Raw genomic sequence first — 16078 nt, forward strand, 5'->3', positions numbered from 1 at the left:
TAAATGCCTAGTAGTGCAATTGTTGGGTCATAGGGTAGTCCTATTTTTAGTTTTTTGAAGAACCTCCATACTGTTTTCCAAAGTGGCTGCACCAGCTTGCATTGCCACCAACAATGCAAAAGAGATCCTCTTTCTCTGTATCCTCACCAACATCATTTGTTGCCTGAGTCGTTAATGTTAGCCATTCTGACAGGTCTAAGGTGGTATCTCATTGTGGTTTTGATTTGTATTTCCCTGATGATGAGTGAAGTTGAGCATTTTTTCATGTGCAGTTGGCCATCTGGATATCCTCTTTGGAGAAGTATCTATTCATGTCTTTTGCCCATTTCTTCACTGGATTATTTGTTTTTTGGGTGTTGAGTTTGATAAGTTCTTTATAGATTTTGGATACTAACCGTTTATCTGATATGTCATTTGCAAATATCTTCTCCCATTCTGTCAGTAGCCTTTTAGTTTTGCTGGTTGTCTCCTTTGCTGTGCAGAAGATTTTTTTATTTTGATGAGGTCCCAGTAGCTCATTTTTGCTTTTGTTTACCTTGCCTCTGGAGAAGTGTTGAGTAAGAAGTTGCTGCGGCCAAGATCAAAGAGGTTTTTGCCTGTTTTCTCCTCGAGGATTTTGATGGTTTCCTGTCTGACATTTAGGTGTTTCATCCATTTTGAGTTTATTTTTGTGTATGATATAAGAAAGTGGTCCAGGTTCATTCTCCTGCATGTCGCTGTCCAGTTTTCCCAGCACCACTTGCTGAAGAGACTGTCTTTATTCCATTGGATATTCTTTCCTTCTTTGTCAAAGATTAGTTGGCCATACGTTTGTGGGTCTATTTCTGGGTTCTCTATTCTGTTCCATTGATCTGAGTGTCTGTTCTTGTGCCAGTACCATACTATCTTGATGATTATATATACTTGATGATTATACTTTGTAGTATAACTTGAAGTCCGGGATTCTGATGCCTCCTGCTTTGGTTTTCTTTTTCAAGATTGCTTTGGCTATTCGGGGTCTTTTCTGCTTCCATACAAATTTTAGGGTTGTTTGTTCTAGCTCTGTGAAGAATGCTGGTGTTATTTTGATAGGGATTGCATTGAATATGTAGATTGTTTTGGGTAGTATCGACATTTTAACAATATTTGTTCTTCCTACCCAGGAGCATGGAATCTTTTTCCATTTCTTTGTGTCTTCTTCAATTTCTTTCATAAGCTTTCTATAGTTGTCAGTGTATAGATTTTTCACCTCTTTGGTTAGATTTATTCCTAGGTATTTTATGTTTTTTTTGTGCAACTGTAAATGGGATCAATTCCTTGATTTCTCTTTCTGTTGCTTCATTGTTGGTGTATAGGAATGCAACTGATTTCTGTGCGTTGATTTTATATCCTGCAACTCTGCTGAATTCATGAATCAATTCTAACGTTTTTTTGGTGGAATCTTTTGGGTTTTCCATATATAGTATCATGTCATCTGCAAAGAGTGAAAGTTTGACCTCCTCCTGGCTGATTTGGATGCCTTTATTTCTTTGTGTTGTCTGATTGCAGAAGCTAAGACTACCAATACTATGTTGAATAACAGTGGTGAGAGTGGATATCCCTGTCTTGTTTCTGACCTTAGGGGGAAACCTCTCAATTTTTCCCCATTGAGGATCATATTAGGATTGAGTCATTCATATATGGCTTTTATGATCTTAAGGTATGCTCCTTCTATCCCTACTTTCTTGAGGGTTTTTATCAAGAAAGGATGCTGAATTTTGTCAAATGCTTTCTCTGCATTTATTGAGAGGATCATATGGTTCTTGTCCTTTCTTGTATTGATGTGATGAATCACATTAATTGTTTTGCTGATACTGAACCAGCCCTGCATCCCAGGTATAAATCCTACTTGGTCGTGGTGAATAATTCTTTCAATGTATTGTTGGACCCGGTTGGCTCATATCTTGTTGAGGATTTTTGCATCCATGTTTATCAGTGAAATTGGTCTACAGTTCTTTTTAGTGGGGTCTCTGTCTGGTTTTGGAATCAAGGTAATGCTAGCTTCATAGAGTTTGGAAGTTTTCCTTCCATTTCTATTTTTTGGAACAGCTTCAAGAGAATGTGTTAACTCTTCCTCAAATGTTGGGTAGAATTCCCCTGGAAAGACATCTGCCCTGGACTCTTGTTTTTTGGGAGATTTTTGATTACTAATTCTATTTCCTTACTGGTTATGGGTCTGTTCAAATTTTCTATTTCTTTCTGTTTCAGTTTTGGTAGTGTATATGTTTCCAGGAATTTGTCGATTTCTTCCAAATTGCCCATTTTATTGACATATAATTGCTAATAATGTCCTCTTATTATTGTTTTTATTTCTACTGTGTTTGTTATGATCTCTCCTCTTTCATTGTTGATTTTATTTATTTGGGTCCTTTCTTTTTTCTTTTTGATCAAACCGGCTAGTGGTTTATCAATTTTGTTAATTCTTTCAAAGAACTAGCTCCTGGTTTCATTGATCTGTTCTACCTGTTTTTTGGTTTAGATAGCATTGATTTCTGCTCTCATCTTTATTATTTCCTGTCTTCTGCTGGTTTGGGATTTTATTTGCTGTTCTTTTTCCAGCTCTTTAAGGCATAAGTTTAGGTTGTGTATCTCAGATCTTTCTTCCTTCTTTTTTTAAAAAAAAAAATTTTTAACGTTTATTTATTTTTGAGACAGAGAGAGACAAAGCATGAACGGGGGAGGGTCAGAGAGAGGGAGACACAGAATCTGAAACAGGCTCCAGGCTCTGAGCTGTCAGTATAGAGCCCGACGCGGTGCCTGAACTCACAGACCGCGAGATCATGACCTGGGCCGAAGTCGGCCACTTAACCGACTGAGCCACCCACGCGCCCCCTTTCTTCCTTCTTTAGGAAGGCCTGGATTGCTATATATTTTCCTCTTATGACCAGAGGTTTTGGTTTGTGGTGTTATCATTTTCATTGACTTCCATATACTATTTAATTTTCTCTTTAACTTTTGGTTAGCCCATTCATTCTTTAGTAGGATGTTCTTCAGTCTCCAAGTATTAGTTACCTTTCCAAATTTTTTCTTGTGGTTGATTTCGAGTTTCATATCATTGTGGTCTGAAAATATGCATGGTATGATCTCAGTGTTTTTGTACTTGCTTAGGGCTGATTTGTGTCCCAGTATATGGTTTATTCTGGAGAACGTTTCATGTGCACTGGATTAGAATGTATATTCTGCTGCTTTAGGATGAAATGTTCTGAATATATCTGTTAAGTCCATCTGGTCCAGTGTGTCCTTCAAAGCCATTGTTTCCTTCTTGATTTTTTGATTGTATGATCTGGTCATTGCTGTGAGTAGGGTGTTGAAGTCTCCTACTATTATGGTATTACTGTCGATGAGTTTCTCTATATTTGTGATTAATTGATTTATATATTTTGGTGCTATACATTTGGCACAAAAATGTTTACAAGTGTTAGGTCTTCTTGGTGGATAGATCCCTTGATTATGATATAATGCCCTTCTGCATCTCTTGATACAGTCTTTATTTTAAAGTCTAGATTGTCTGATATAAGTATGGCTACTCTGGCTTTCTTTTGTTGACCATTGTCATGATAGATGGTTCTCCATCCCTTTATTTTCAATCTGAAGGTGTCCTTAAGTCACAAGTGGGTCTCTTATAAACAGCATATAGAAGTATCTTATTTTCTTATCCATTCTGTTACCCTATGTCTTTTGATTGGAGCATTGAATCCATTGACGTTTAGAGTGACTACTGAAAGATATGAATTTATTGCCATTATGATGCTTGTAGAGTTGGAGTTTCTGGTGGTGTCATCTGGTCCTTTCTAATCTTTGTTGCTTTTGGTGTGTGTGTGTGTGTGTATATATGAGGGTCCCCCTTAAAATTTCTTGCAGGCCTGGTTTAGTGGTCACAAACTCCTTTAATTTTTGTTTATCTGGGAAACTTTTTATCTCTCCTTCTATTTTTTTTTTTTAACGTTTATTTATTTTTGAGACAGAGAGAGACAGAGCATGAATGGGGGAGGGGCAGAGAGAGAGAGGGAGACACAGAATCTGAAGCAGGCTCCAGGCTCTGAGCCATCAGCCCAGAGCCAGACGCGGGGCTCGAACTCACGGACCGTGAGATCGTGACCTGAGCTGAAGTCGGACGCTTAACCAACTGAGCCACCCAGGCGCCCCTCTCTCCTTCTATTTTGAATGACAGCCTTACTGGATGAAAAATTCCTGACTGAGTATTTTTCTGATTCAGCACATTAAATATATGCTGCCACTCCTTTCTGGCCTGTCAAGTTTCTGTGGATAGGTCTGCTGCAAACCTGATCTGTCTTCCCTTGTAGGCTAGGGACTTTTTTACCCTTGTTGCTTTCATGATTCTTTCCTTGCCTGAGAATTTTGTGAATTTGACTATGATATGCCTTGTTGATGGTCAGTTTTTGTTGAATCTAATGGGGGTCCTCTGTGCTTCCTGGATTTTTTTTTACTAGATTTTTTTATTTTTTTATTTTTATTTTTTTTTTGAAGCTTTGAAGCCAGAGGTTTCCTTCTTTTATTCTACCACTGAATGAACATCATGGATTTTATTGTATTAACATGTGTGTGTGCTGTGAAGGAAATCGTCTTCTCTAGAAAGGAACCCAAGGCTAATGTTTTTTTTTCCAATATATGAAATTTATTGTCAAATTGGTTTCCATACAACGCCCAGTGCTCATCCCAAAAGGTGCCCTCCTCAATACCCATCACCCACCCTCCCCTCCCTCCCACCCCCATCAACCTACTAGATTTTTTAAAATATCAAATTTATTGTCCAATTGGTTTCCATACAACACCCAGTGCTCATCCCAAAAGGTGCCCTCCTCAATACCTATCACCCACCCTCCCTCCCTCTCACCCCCCATCTACCCTTAGTTTTTTCTCAGTTTTTGAGTCTCTTATGCTTTGGCTCTCTCGCTCTCTAACCTCTTTTTTTTTTTTCCTTCCCCTCCCCTGCCCCATGGACTTCTGTTAAGTTTCTCAGGATCCACATAAGAGTGAAAATATATGGTATCTGTCTTTCTCTGTATGGCTTATTTCACTTAGCATAACATTCTCCAGCTCCAACCACGCTGCTACAAAAGGCCATATTTCATTCTTTCTCATTGCCATGTAGTAAACATTGGGTATAAACCATAATTTCTTTATCCATTCATCAGTTGATGGAGATTTAGGCTTTTTCCATAATTTGGGTATTGTGGAGAGTGCTGCTATAAACATTGGGGTACAAGTGCCCCTATACATCAGCACTCCTGTATCCCTTGGGTAAATTCCTAGCAGTGCTATTGCTGGGTCATAGGGTAGGTCTATTTTTAATTTTTTGAGGAACCTCCACAGTTTTCCAGAGAGGCTACACCAGTTTGCATTCCCACCAACAGTGCAAGAGGTTTCTTGTTTCTCCACATACTCACCAGCATCTATAGTCTCCTGATTTGTTCATTTTAGCCACTCTGACTGGCATGAGGTGAAATCTGAGTGTGGTTTTGATTTGTATTTCCCTGATGAGGAGCGACTCTGAGCATCTTTTCATGTGCCTGTTGGCCATCCGGATGTCTTCTTTAGAGAAGTGTCTATTCATGTTTTCTGCCCATTTCTTCACTGGATTATTTGTTTTTTGGGTGTGGAGTTTGGTGAGCTCTTTATAAATACTGGATATTAGCCCTTTGTCTGATATGTCATTTGCAAATATCTTTTCCCATTCCATTGGTTGCCTTTTAGTTTTGTTTATTGTTTCTTTTGCTGTGTAGAAGCTTTTTATATTCATGAGGTCCCAGTAGTTCATTTTTGCTTTTAATTCCCTTGCCTTTGGGGATGTGTCAAGTAAGAAATTGCTACGGCTGAGGTCAGAGAGGTCTTTTCCTGCTTTCTCCTCTAGGGTTCTGATGGTTGCCTGTCTCACATTCAGGTCCTTTATCCATTTTGAGTTTGTTTTTGTGAATGGTGTAAGAAAGTGGTCTAGTTTCATCCTTCTGCATGTTGCTGTCCAGTTCTCCCAGCACCATTTGTTAAAGAGACTGTCTTTTTTCCATTGAATATTCTTTCCTGCTTTGTCAAAGATGAGTTGGCCATACGTTTGTGGGTCTAGTTCTGGGGTTTCTATTCTATTCCATTGGTCTATGCGTCTGTTTTTGTGCCAATACCATGCTGTCTTGATGATTACAGCTTTGTAGTAGAGGTTAAAGTCTGGGATTGTGATGCCTCCTGCTTTGGTCTTCTTCAAAATTCCTTTGGCTATTCGGGGCCTTTTGTGGTTCCATATGAATTTTAGGATTGCTTGTTCTAGCTTCGAGAAGAATGCTGGTGCAATTTTGATTGGGATTGCATTGAATGTGTAGATAGCTTTGGGTAGTATTGACATTTTAACAATATTTATTCTTCCAACCCATGAGCATGGAATGTTTTTCCATTTCTTTATATCTTCTTCAATTTCCATCATAAGATTTCTATAGTTTTCAGCATACAGATCTTTTACATCTTTGGTTAGGTTTCTTCCTAGGTATTTTATGCTTCTTGGTGCAATTGTGAATGGGATCAGTTTCTTTATTTGTCTTTCTGTTGCTTCATTATTAGTGTATAAGAATGCAACTGATTTCTGTACATTGATTTTGTATCCTGCAACTTTGCTGAATTCATGAATCAGTTCTAGCAGACTTTTGGTGGAGTCTATAGGATTTTCCAGGTATAATATCATGTCATCTGCAAAAAGTGAAAGCTTGACTTCATCTTTGCCAATTTTGATGCCTTTGATTTCCTTTTGTTGTCTGATTGCTGATGCTAGCACTTCCAACACTATGTTAGAAAACAATGGTGAGAGGGGAAACCCCTGTCGTCTTCCTGATCTCAGGGGGAAAGCTCTCAGTTTTTCCCCATTGAGGATGATATTAGCTGTGGGCTTTTCATAAATGGCTTTTATGATGTTAGGTATGTTTCTTCTATCCCAACTTTCCCAAGCGTTTTTATTAAGAAAGGATGCTGAATTTTGTCAAATGCTTTTTCTGCATCGACTGACAGGATCATGTGGTTCTTATCTTTTCTTTTATTAATGTGATGTATCACATTGATTGATTTGCGAATGTTGAACCAGCCCTGCAGTCCAGGAATGAATCCCACTTGATCATGGTGGATAATTCTTTTTATATGCTGTTGAATTCGATTTCCTAGTATCTTATTGAGAATTTTTGCATCCATATTCATCAGGGATATTAGCCTGTATTTCTTCTTTTTTTGTGGGGTCTCTGTCTGGTTTAGGAATCAAGGTAATGCTGGCTTCATAGAATGAGTCTGGAAGTTTTCCTTCCCTTTCTATTTTTTGGAATAGCTTGAGAAGGATAGGTATTATTTCTGCTTTAAATGTCTGGTAGAATTCTGCTGGGAAGCCATCTGGTCCTGGACTCTTATTTGTTGGGAGATTTTTGATAACTGATTCAATTTCTTTGCTGGTTATGGGTCTGTTCAAACTTTCTGTTTCTTCCTGTGTGCTTCCTGGATTTTGATGTCTGTGTCTTTCCCCAGGTTAGGAAAGTTTTCCGCTGTGAATGCTCACATAACTCTTCTACCCCTTTTTCTCTTTTCATCTTCTGGGACCCCTATGATTCTGATGCTGTTCCTTTTTAATGAGTCACTGATCTATCTAATTCTTAAATCCTGCTCTTTTGCCTTAATCTCCGTCTTTTTTTCTGCTTCATTATTCTCTACAAGTTTGTCTTCTATATCGCTGATTCTGTCTTCTGCCTCATCCATCCTTGCTGCTGCTGCATCCTTCCATGTTTGCAGCTCAGTTATAGCATTTTTAATTTTATTCTGGCTACTTTTTACTTTTATCTCTGCAGAAAGGGATTGTAATCTATTTTCGACTCCAGCTAGTATTCTTATTATCATGATTCTAAATTCTGGTTCAGACATCTTGCTTGTATCTGTGTTGGTTAAATCCCTGGCTGTTGTTTGTTTGTGCTCTTTCTTTTGGAGTGAATTCCTTCATTTTGTCATTTTGAAGGGAGAAAAAGAATTAATGAGGTAGAAATATTGAAATTTAAAAAATTAAAATTAAAAAAATATTAGAATTAAAAATTAAACACACACACACACACACACACCAATTGAATAAATGATGCTAGATCCTAGGTGTGTTTTGGTCTGGGTGTTGAAAGTGGTTTGACAGATTAGAGAAAAAAACGGGGGGGGGGGGAGAGAAAAAAAGGAAATCACTTGAGAGTTTGAAAAAATGAATACACTGAAGTAGACTAAAATTAGATGATGGGGGTAAAATAGAATTTGAAAAAAATTTACAGAAAAGTAAAGAATATAGTAGAAAAAAGTTAAATGAAAATATTTTTAATAAACATAAAAATTAATATTTTTTCTTTTTCTGTATTCAAGAAAAAAATGAAAAAGAGAAAAAATATAAAAAAAAGAAAATAAGAGGAAATTGAAAATTTGAAAAAGTGAATACACTATAGTAGATTAAAATAAAATGATGGAAGTAAAATATAATTTGAAAAAATTTACATAAAAGCAAAAAATATAGTAAAAAAATTAAATTATTTTACTAGAAATTGAAAGTAAAATGAAGTTTTTCTCTTTCTGCATTCAAGAAAAAGAAAAGAAATGAAAACATGATAAAAAGGAAAGAAAGGAAAAAAAAAGGAAATTGTTTGAAAATTTGAAAAGGAAAATACACTGAAGTAGACTAAAATAAAATGATGGAAGTAAAATAGAATTTGAAAAAATTACATAAAAGTAAAAAATATAGTAATAAAAATTAAAGAAAAATTTGTAATAAAAATTGAAAAAAATGAATTTTTTCTTTCTGTATTCAAGAAAAAGAAGCGTAAAAGAGAAAGAAAGAAAGAAAATTGAATAGATGAACCTACTAACAGATTGAAGTAGGGCTGAAATTGCTTCGTTTTCCCCTAGAAGTCCGTCTAGGTAGCGCTTTATAGTCCATAAACCAAGCCGGCGGTGAGACTTGTGTTCTTGAAGAGCAAAGTTGGCCCAGTTGGGCGGGGCTCAGTGTAATGACCCCGCTCTCCACTAGATGGCACTGCTAGCCTACTGGGGTGGATTGTTGCAGTGCTCCTAGGTGCGTCTGCGCCTGTGCGGGTGTGGTGAAAATGGCATCTCCCAGCCACCCAGTCTGTTCTCCCGGGTCAGCAATTGCGCACCCATCCTCTGTCTCCAGCTTTCGCCCACTCCCCGCTTTTTCACTCTCCAGTGAAAGGCCCCAGGCAGTACATCTCTCCTGAGTTTTGTCTCAGATGCGGCTGTTTTCCCCGGGCCCTTACTTTTGAAGGACTGTGGCTTTGACGCTTTCCACCCTTCTGTGGGAGGGTCTCACTGAGCAATGGCCAAACGAACAATGGCCGAATGTTGGCTGCACCCAGGAACGCCCGCTGGACCCTGCTGTTGCTGGTGCCCCGAGACTGCAGCCCGGTGCCACCCGCCCCAGAAAAAGTTCGCGAGACAGTGTAGCAGCAGCGTTTCAGGGATTATGGAAAATCAACACACATCTGGCACCAGGTTTCACCCTTGAGGACCTTGTTCTAGCACCGGCGATTATGGCCATTTTCTGGGGTCTGCTGGGACCAGGTGGCTTCAACAGTCTCTACCAAATGTCCTTCCAGCAGTGGAACCGCTTTTCCCCGTGTGGCCCGAGAACCTGCTCCTGGGGATTTGCCCTTCCCACCAGAGCACCACCAGGTACGGAGCTGCGGAGTTGCAGCCTTTGTGCTCCCCATGTTTACAGTCTTAATGGAATTTAAACCCTCTCCTTTCTCCCTTTTTAGTTTAGTCCCTGCGGCTGTTTCCAATTTTGCACTTTCTCTCCAGCTGCTTTTGGGGAAGGGTGCTTTTCCCGTATCCCGCCACCGCCTGCAAAAGCGGCTCCCTACCTTCCGTGGCTTCTCGCTCCCCAAATTCACCTCTCCGTGCCGCATACCTGCTGAATTCTGGGGTTCAGGTTGTGCAGATTCAGAAGTAGCTGCTAAATTAAGAAGAGGCCTGAAAGAAGACCTACTCCCTTTTTGGTGTCTGTTTACATTTTCATTACCATTTTAGGTGTGTTATAATGTTCACTGTTTCTAGTTTGGACAGCTGTTAGTCGTTTGCAGTTAATTTTTAGAATGCCGCCTCCCATTGGTAGCAGTCCGAGTTTGTGTTTTAGAGGGGATCTCTTTCTCTGAAATGTAGCTGCCTCTCAGAGCTTCTAGGGTCTCAGGGTTAATTGGAATGCTAGTTTTATATGCAGTCGCAACAGATCAGTCTCGTGTTCTGGCAATCAAAACTAAGGCTTTGCAGCACACTTATTAAATTCTTTGAGCACCAAAGCCATTGTTTCAGAAACAAAGGCGAGCAAGTTTGTAGTTAATGCCTCTAGGGGTCTGGGGAGGATGAGAAAAATAAGTTGTCCTCAGTCTAGCGCTGGCAGACTTTGAGACAGAGATGCACAGCTGTTTTTTGTCAGCCTAGAAATTTGAATTTTAAAACATCTTTCAGATCAAGAAAGAAGCAACTGCTATCCTAATCAATGAATTCCACTGGGATTTCCGCTGATGAAATAAGGAATTTGGAATCTACCTTACAACTTTAATGTGGTCTAGGGATCTGCTGTTAACGCTGTTCTATGAAGAAATGGTGATGTGTAAAACAACATTAATTGATGAAACTATGAGAAAAAGAAAGGGAAAAGACACCCGAGAGACATGATTTAAAGTCCTGGAGCTGTGTCTTTGATAACTTGTCAGTTACCTGTAAAGTAAGAGGGTTGGAAGAGGCAGGTTCTTAGGTCCCTTTAAGCTCTGATACTCTGTAATCGCTTAGTGCGGGTCGGTTTTCATGAATCACAACGGGTTCTGAGAGACCACAGGCGTGTTGATGGCACCAGGCACCTGCCGATGGCTCAGGAAGGGAGGAGTAAGACCAGGTGGCAAACTAGGCAGTGCACTTGCCAAGGACGCTAAATGCAGTGAGCCTCAGCCACATTAATCACGAGCCCGCCCCCTTGATGTTTCGGCTCTCTCAGCCTGATGGCAGTTTCCCCATTTTTTCCATTTAGGATTCTGTGAAAGAGAATTTGTTTTGTTTTGTAAAAGTGCTTACTTGGCAAGCAGCCCCCCCCCCCACACAGGCACGATAATAATAAGCACCACCAAAAGAGGCTAATTTTGCCAGACTTGGATTCCATCAGCCAGCGCTTTCCAAAGATTGCCATGTTATTGCAAAATTAGACTTTTTATTACTGGAATAAATACTGTGCAGTCTTTGTAGCCAGCATGTAATGGATTCCTTTGCTAATTCCACTGAATAACAAGGATTCCTTGTGAAAATAAAAGGCAGACAAGGTAGAGTAAACCAGCAATTACATATAATGTGCTGCTGTTAGCCTGCCAAAGTGGTTCATAAACCCGGCAGGGAAAGACTGGGGCATTTTTCAGGGCTTTCACCCCAATTGCCTTGCTGAACGCCTCCCTCTTGGTGGGTTGTTTCATGGAGGTGAATAGATTCTGCAGCTGTCTCTTTCTGTGGCCTGGTAGGAAGGCTTTATTACCTTCTTTGCCTTGTTCCCTTTCCTGGGAGAATTCAGCTTCCATCCTAATACCTTATTTGCTTAGGAGCCAAACCTCCGTGGAAGCCAGAAATACAAACACTGCATCAAAGAAGGTTGTAGATTGTATCCATTGTATTGTTTACAGATTGTGTTCCTTCTGAGTATGGGTTTGAATGTTAGGAAGACCTGAGTCCAAATGCCTCCCCCGCCACATGCACACCGGGTGATGTTGGGACAAATTATATGACTTACCTCATCCTTAGCGTTCCCATCTTTAGGATGGACACAGTGCAGACATCGTCAAACTTTAGTGTGCAGGAGAATCACCCGGAGAGCTCAGTTCTGGGTACCAGATAATTGCTGGGTTTCAGATTCCCAAAAACTAGGGTGGGGACCAAGAATTGACATTTCTAATGGGCTACCGTGTGCTGCTGATTATGCTGGTCTGGGATCCCACGGGGATCTCTAGCACAGTGATACCCTTAGGATTAATAAGACAATGTATTAAAAAATGTTTTTCGCGTACAATGATGCCATTTAGCCATTAATCAGTACATTATGTGTCTGTGTAAATATACACCATCTGTTTTCTCGTTTTCATTGAGAAACTTTGCAGTCATTGTATTTATACCTTCCCAAACTCTGAATTCATGTCAGTCTCTCTTCCTAAAAACTCTTTGTAGACCCTGCTGCTTATTTTTATTTTAAAAATCATGAATCTGAGTAGAGGTCCCCTCCCCCCTTTAAACATTTTTACACAGATTGAAATTTATTTGAATGGGGCTCAGAATTCACTCCTTAGCTACTTATCATTCCAGAAATCTCCTTTTCCTATTTCTACTCTACATTTTGTAAAGCTGGCATGTCTTTATTTGTTGATTGTTTCGTTTTGTTTTCTTTTGGGAAAGATGCTAAAATCTACACAGCAATAGCTGTTTTGCCCCCCACACTCCGTGGTCCTAAAGTAAATTTCATTTGCCAGTTAAAATTTTAACTTACTGATTTTCCGTGGGGAAAAAGCAGTAAGGCTTTCTCTTATTTCTGGAAGAAGTAGAGGAAAGGGTGACCCGATTCATTCACGGCTCAGTTCTTCTGACTATGAGGCATATGTTCTAGAGGTTTCTAAAGGATCCTGGCCCTGGAAAGCAATTCATCTCCAGACAATACAGTGTGAGCTGTCCTAGGGAGTGACAGAAAGATGAACGAGCCACCAGGGTGGGGAGCTGGATTCTCACCGTGGTTCAATCACTAGCTGCATCAGTAATTTTGGAAGTTGCTTACCATTTCTAGACTTGGGATGTTATTCTACAACTACTATATGTAAAACATTAGTGAAATAATTTTCTAAGATCCCTATAAGTCCCTCAATTCTATGATTCTTTGAGAATTTTTCTGGAAACCTTGCCCATAAAAGATTATTAAAGCCTTGGGTAACTTCGGTAATTTTTCTAAGTCTTTGAGATGTTGGGGCTAAACACAGACACAGACATAGGCACACACACACACACACATACACACAAAGTAATTTGAGGGGAAAAAATGAAAGTGGCTTGACCAGAAATAATGTTTTAAGAAATCATGATAGACACCCATTCCTGACTTTTCTCAATTCCAGGGTCTAGTAATCATCTGATATTATAGGTTTTTGTTTGTTTGTTTGTTTTTGATTTTGTTTTTGTTTTTGTTTTTTGTAAATCACAGGGCATATTAACACAGAAAAGCCTCTGAGAAGTCCTACAGTAAATAAATGCAATTTGTTCAAGTCTGTCTTAATTGGCCTATAGGAGGGGATAACACACATTTACCACACACACACACACACACACACACACACACACACCTTTCCCCGCCCCCCCCCAGTATTATCTAACATTCTCTCTTTTTTTAATATGAAATTTATTGTCAAATTGGTTTCCATACAACACCCAGTGCTCATCCCAATAGGTGCCCTCCTCAATGCTGATCACCCACCCTCCCACCCCCCCATCAACCCTCAGTTTGTTCTCAGTTGTTGTTTTTTTTTCAACGTTTATTTATTTTTGGGACAGAGAGAGACAGAGCATGAACGGGGGAGGGGCAGAGAGAGAGGGAGACACAGAATCGGAAACAGGCTCCAGGCTCTGAGCCATCAGCCCAGAGCCCGACGCGGGGCTCAAACTCACGGACCGTGAGATCGTGACCTGAGCTGAAGTCGGACACTTAACCGACTGCGCCACTCAGGCGCCCCTGTTCTCAGTTTTTAAAAATCTCTTATGGTTTGGCTCCCTTCCTCTAGAAAACTTGAACAGACCCATAACCAGTGAAGAAATTGAATCAATTATCAAAATTCTCCCAGCAAATAAGAGTCCAGGATCAGATGGCTTCCCTGGGGAGTTCTACCTAATATTCTCTTAAATACTTTTCCATGGGGCGCCTGGGTGGCTCAGTCCGTTGAGCGTCTGACTTCAGCTCAGGTCATGATCTCATGGTCTGTGAGTTCGAGCCCCACGTCGGGCTCTGTGCTGACAGCTCAGAGCCTGGTCCTGTTTCAGATTCTGTGTCTCCCTCTCTCTCTGCCCCTCCCCTGCTCATGCTCTGTCTCTCTCTGTCTCAAAAATAAATAAAACATAAAAAAAAAATACTTTTCCAGAAAAACCCATTTGGAAGAAGCTAATCTAGAACTGAGACCTGAACGATTGGGTTCAAGCTCTCTAAATGTCAGAACAGAGAGAGATTACTGCGATAGCTAGAGAAAGCAACCATGACATGGAAGCACTGACTTTGAAGAATGGGTAGAATTATTGGGCGCCTGGGTGGCTCAGTCGGTTAAGCCTCCAACTTCAGCTCAGGTCATGATCTCGCGGTCCGTGAGTTCGAGCCCTGCGTCGGGCTCTGCGCTGATGGCTCAGAGCCTGGAACCTGCTTCTGATTCTGTGTCTCCCTCTCTCTCTGCCCCTCCCCCATTCATGCTCTGTCTCTCTCTGTCTCAAAAATAAATAAACGTTAAAAAAAAAAAAGAATGGGTAGAATTATTATACCGGTTTCCCATGTATATTTCTAGGAGCAAATTATGTCATTTCTCTGTACATTAATGTCCCTCTGTTAAACAGGGATAATAGCTGAGACCTTCGTGACTCCTACACTGTCCACACTTTTGTCTTTATGTGGGGGGTGGAAGGTACCATCAACAGCTCTGTCCTTCTTACCAGAAAGCCAACATTGGAAGCAAACACACAAAAATTGAGAAACGAAATAACCATGTCAAGATTGGTTTGTGAACCCTGTGAAGTGAAGTATATGCTTATACAATCCTAAATAAATATGAGAAAGTGTTATTATGTGGATTATATTAGTAATGGTTTATTTGTATTCACCTGATCTTCAGATTTCTGTTTTCAGCTGCACATTTTCCTAAAGTAGTAACATTTAAACTTGAAGCATGAGTGCACTGAGTGCATTCAGGATGAAACAGACAGAAGTGAAAGAAATGAGAAAAGCAGCAAGACCACGGTGCCAGAGTTTGACATGGAGTCCCTCTTCTCCTCCATGGGTTTGCCAAGGGACAGTCTGGGAAGGGCTCCAAGGTGAGGGAGGAACAAAAGACAACTCTCTCAAGAATGGTCTTGTGATGTTTAAGACTCTCTTTGGTTGCAAGTAACAGAAAAGCATCAAATTGACATACAAAAAGAAAGTGATGTAAGTGAGGGTGGTGATGGTGAAAGAATCTAGGGAATAGTTCAGATATTCCAGGGGTAAATCAGTAAATATTAGGTCATGAGGAACTGAAGCAACACGTAGAAAATTAGGAGCAAAACTATTATTTCACTTTGTTTAGAGACACATGGCTTCTGGTCTCTGATTTCTGTCAGTGGGGTAGGATCATACACTTTCTCTAAAGTGGCTTTCTGTGCTTAGCATGAATATGCCAAATGCGGCCACTCTCATTCTGATCTCAAAATTTAATTTATCAATTTTAGAACCTGCACAAACTGACCAGTCCCTCTGAATCCTGCTTCTAAATACCCAGGATAAATCGCCTTGGCCTCCACGGAGTCAGTGCCTGATGCCGCAAACACGACAGAAGCCCCCTTCCATGGAAGCGTTTTCACAAATAGGGGGGCTTGGATCAGACAGAAATCCCAAAACACATGTACCATATTTGGTGAATAATGTAGTCATTGCTGGGTTGGCCCTGTCTCTTGTTCATGGAGAGTTGTGGGAGTGAAAAGTACAGGGATTCAAGAGACTTAACAGGCAAACAACAAAAGCAATAACAATTTCCAGGGTGAGACTGTGCATGTCAGACAGACACACACTCAGGGGTACACACTTCATTAATCTGTTGGAAAATATCTTTATTGTTAAGGGATTTTCCCTCTTATTTCCCTTTTCTCCCCTTGACACACCAATGAGAAAGAGAAGAATTTCAGAGCAACGCACTTTCTTTAAGCTAAATCCTGAAAATGGAACTCATTTCCGTTAAATCCTACTCATGCTTTTGGGCCTGTATTTAATCATATATAGAACAAGGATAATGGTGTC

This window comes from Prionailurus bengalensis, chromosome D2, assembly GCF_016509475.1.
Source record: "Prionailurus bengalensis isolate Pbe53 chromosome D2, Fcat_Pben_1.1_paternal_pri, whole genome shotgun sequence".
NCBI classification, from domain to species: domain Eukaryota; kingdom Metazoa; phylum Chordata; class Mammalia; order Carnivora; family Felidae; genus Prionailurus; species Prionailurus bengalensis.